At 39.6% G+C, this 4,488-nt stretch overlaps 1 long non-coding RNA gene across 1 annotated transcript; it reads right to left on the bottom strand.

Moving 5' to 3' along the window:
- Window positions 1-214: 214 nt before the first annotated feature.
- Window positions 215-2,604, bottom strand: LOC132376986 (uncharacterized). Its single transcript, XR_009506497.1, has 3 exons — window positions 2,352-2,604; window positions 2,148-2,194; window positions 215-1,438 (listed from the first exon to the last, which is right to left on the bottom strand). It is a non-coding gene; the product is annotated as an uncharacterized LOC132376986 (long non-coding RNA).
- Between the last annotated feature and the right edge of the window lie 1,884 nt (window positions 2,605-4,488).

Genomic DNA, 4,488 nt, shown 5'->3' with positions numbered 1-4,488 from the left:
TCCCCAACCAGGGACCGAACCTGCATCCCCTGCACTGCAAGGTGGATTCTTAACCACTGGACAACCAGGGAAGTCCCCACTCTTGTATTATTTTAAATTTAGTCCTCATTTCTGAAACTTTTTTCTTTTATTTTGAATTCTGTCTTGAGTTCTATCATCTTACCTAATTCTGGTTTATGCTGTTCTTTCATCTTTTTTTTATTATGGTAAAATATACATAAAACAAAATTTATTATTTCAACCATTTTCAAGTATACAATTCAGTGACATTAAATACATTCACAATGCTGTGCAACCATCACCACTGTGCAAATTCAAAATAATTATGTCAAAAGATTGAGCAGGACATCAGAAAGATGGAGGCAGCAGCATAGCTTCTGAATCTCTCCAAACCCTTTCATGGAAGAAGATCAACTAAAACCAAACACCCATAGGTGGCATTTATCAGCATTTACCATTTCCAGAACTTTTCCACCATCCCAAACAGAGACTCTATAGCCACTAAACAATAACTTCCCATTCCCTCCTCGATCCATGTTCTTTCATCTTTCGCATTGTTTTTCCTAACATCTTTTAGCCCACTTTGAAATAATAGGTTACAGTTTTGATCTGTTTTGTGGACCTGTCTTTTCCAACTTGATTTTATTGTCTGAAGACATGCTATTCTGCTCCTTATTCTCTTTTTTCTTACACTACCTCTGTACGGGATTTGATCCCAATCCTTTTCTGTTACTGATTTTTGGATGAAAAAAGTTTTACAGCACTTTGAAAAGGTGGTGCGAGGCCATGTGGAAACATGCTCTTCATGGCTGTTTCATCAATGCTTCACTTATACTGCTTTGGAATAACTGTTTTCCAGGAGGCATAAACCAGTGGGCTTTACCATTGGACAGAGTGCAGAGAAAGGACCCCACGAAAGCTGATCACCTTAGCAGAAATGACTTAGTTATGATTTCACCCAAGATTGGTCACAAACCAGCCTGGGAAACTCAAGGCACCAGAGACAAGGCATAATGCCATCTTTCCTTCTCTCTGCCTCAGCTCTCAAGGATTGGTCACCTCCATGTTATTAGTAACTATTATTTGGTTTCTGTTCATAATTACTATCAGGAGACACAGCACTTAGGGGCCTAATTACACTGCCCAGCTACGCACCATTCTTCTTCATCTTGGCTTCCTGTCCACCAGCAGGAACCTGATTTAGTTTTGTTCTCCCTTCACCACAGCCCAGTAATTTTTGTGCATGACTCTCAGTCTCACCAGAATCTGTATCTCTCACTCTGCCCCAACATTCCACCCCATCACTCGCTCCCTGAAGTGTACTCTAGAAATTTCGGTCAACTGGATATTTTACCACTGTTCACCATCTCTTATGAAACCAGAAGACGAGCAGCTTTCTTATGGAATGACGGAGAACTTGTAAAGATAAAACACCAGTCTGCAGGAGAAAGGGAAGAAGAGAATGATGGAAATCGTTTCTGCAAAACTAGTTTTACATTACGTTTTGTTTGTTCCTGGTAAAGAAACTGAAATCTTCTAAACATTAAAAAAAAAATCTAAACCACTAAAGTCAATAATACAGGAATATAACTTTTGAAAAAAAGTTCTTTGGCTGCGCAGCATGTGGGATCTTAGCTCCCCAACCAGGGGTTGAACCCACGCCTGCTGCATTGGAAGCGCAGAGTCTTCACCACTGGACCACCAGGGAAGTCCCAGGAATATCACTTTTAAAGGAGAAGTTATAAACCCCTTGGTTCTATGAACTGGAGATTTTTAGTAAGAAGTCATGTATTTTAAATGACTTGGAGCTTTAAAGGAAGGAAGGAAGGAAGGGAGGAAGGAAAGAAGGAAGGAAGAAAAAGGGACTTCCTTGGTGGGGCAGTGGATATAATATCAAAAGTAAATTAATTAATTAAATAAATTTAAAAAAGAAAAAAAAATGCTGAAATCCACTGACTAATTATTCAGGCTATTATATCTTGCTATTTCCAGATACATCCCTTTATAAACTTTTGGTAAAAGGTTATCGTATGTCAGAACAAATGAATTACAGACTTTTCTATTTTTCCAAAATTTGAGAAATTCCCTTACATTTCTCCCTTCAAATTTTATAACAAGGGAAAAGTAGTGACAACCCTTATACTTACATTCAATTGCATCATCTGGCCACATGCCTTCTACATCAATCAAATATCTACAAAACAACAAAATTCGAGTCATTTGTAAATAAAAAGGAAAGAAAATCAAGTTTTTGCAAAAAAAGGTCCAATTGTGCTTTACAAATACAGATAGAAAAATCCTAAGAAAATATCAGCATATCTAATCAATAATTATTAAAGCATGATATATACCATGACTACAAAAAGGCTTTATTCCGGAGTTTCCCTGGTGGCGCAGTGTTGAGAATCTGCCTGCCAATGCACGGGACACGGATTCGAGCTCTGGTCTGGGAAGATCGCACATGCCCCGGAGCGACTGGGTCCGTGAGCCACAACTACTGAGCCTGCGCGTCTGGAGCCCGTGCTCTGCAACAAGAGAGGCCGCGATAGTGAGAGGCCCGCCCACCGCGATGAACAGTGGCCCCCGCTTGCCGCAACTAGGGAAAGCGCTCGCATAGAAACAAAGACCCAACACAGCCAAAAAAAAAAACAAACAAACAAAAAAAAAACAGGCTTTATTCCAAGGACCAAGGATGCAAGGATAACGCAACTTTAGAAAATCTATTAATATAGTTATTTACATTAATACAACAATTTAATCAATAAATGAAAGAGAATAAAATACAGGACCAAACTGGCAGATGTTAAAAAGTTATCTGATAACATACAACGGTCAGTTTCGGTCAAAATGCTTTGTACACTAAAAACAGGAGACTTAATATGACAAGAGTATTCATCAAGAACCAACAAATAACAAAAGACAAATTAGGACAAATATTAACATCATATCTAAAAAACCCTATCTAACCAACCATAGGAGCCAGAAACTTAGGAATCACCATCACTGACAGCTATTTCTCCCTCACCCTCATCCTCAACCCACCACCAGTGCTGACAATGATACTGCCTACATACCTCTAGAATCTGTCCACATCTTTCCACCAAAATGACCACCATACCCTGGTCCAAGCCACCATTATGCCCAATTTCTACACAAGTCTCCTAACTTGCTTCCTCGCTTCCACTCTTTCTCCCTGCAGTGTATTCTCCACTCGGTAGCAAAACGATAGGTTGAAAATGCAATTGGGTATGTTCCACACACTCACCTTCAACAAAAATAGTTCAATGGTTTTCTATTACTCTTCAAGTCTGAAACCTTAAACATAAGCCTGCACGATCGAGCTCCTACCCACACTTGCAGCTCCATTATGATGACATGCTCCCCCAACGGCCCCACCTTCCTGGCCAGTTCCTCCAACACAGCATATGCTTTCCTCTTAGAGGGTCTTTTGCTATTCCTTATGCTCAGAAATCTCTCCCCAACGTCCCTATCTGGTTAATACCTACTCATCCTTCAGATATCAGCTGAAACATCCCTAAACCTTCTCTAATCTCCATGATGAGATCAAATCCTCCCTAAAATATGCTCTCATGGTACCATGTCCCTCTCCTTGGCACCTGTCAGAGTTGTAATTCTACATGCAGAGTGTGATTCTTGAATAGCTATTCCCTCTCTGGACTGCTAGAATTCACAAAGGGCAGGCAGGTCAAGTCTCCTCACTCACAAAATTTCTCAAGTCTTTTTGCTAGCACCCAGCACAGTGCTTAAACATAACAGATGCTCAATACGTGTTTCCTGCATGAACAACCATACATTGGTACAGTGTAGCAACACCCACAAAAAGCATAAGGGCATAAACTCCTTGATGCAGAAGTCCCATTCTGAGTGAAGTTAACTGAGACAAAGCATATATATTCAAAGATGTTCACACAGGAATGTTCATTACTTTGATGTTTTATAATATCAAAAACTTCTGACTTGTACATGTTCATCAGTAAGCAAAGGAACAATGCAGCCTTAAAAAAAAAAATAAACCGATCAACAAAGGATTAATCTCCAAAATATATCAATAGGTCATGCAGCTCACTATTAAAAACACAAACAACCCAATCAAAAAATGGGCAGAAGACCTAAATAGACATTTCTCCAAAGAAGACATACAGATGGCCAAGAAGCACACGAAAAGCTGCTCAACATCACTAATTATTAAAGAAATGCAAATCAAAACTACAATGAGGTATCACCTCACACCGCTTAGAATGGGCATCATCAGAAAATCTACAAACAGCAAATGCTGGAGAGGATGTGAGGAAAGGGAACCCTCTTGCACTGCTGGTGGGAATGTAAACTGATACAGCCACTATGGAGAACAGTATGCAGGTTCCTTAAAAACTAAAAATAGAATTACCATATGACCCAGTAACCCCACTACTGGGCATATACCCAGAGAAAACCATAATTCAAAAAGACATATGCACCCCAATGTTC

This window comes from Balaenoptera ricei, chromosome 13 (genome assembly GCF_028023285.1).
Source record: "Balaenoptera ricei isolate mBalRic1 chromosome 13, mBalRic1.hap2, whole genome shotgun sequence".
NCBI lineage: Eukaryota > Metazoa > Chordata > Mammalia > Artiodactyla > Balaenopteridae > Balaenoptera > Balaenoptera ricei.
This window is presented reverse-complemented; position numbering and strand designations above follow the sequence as displayed.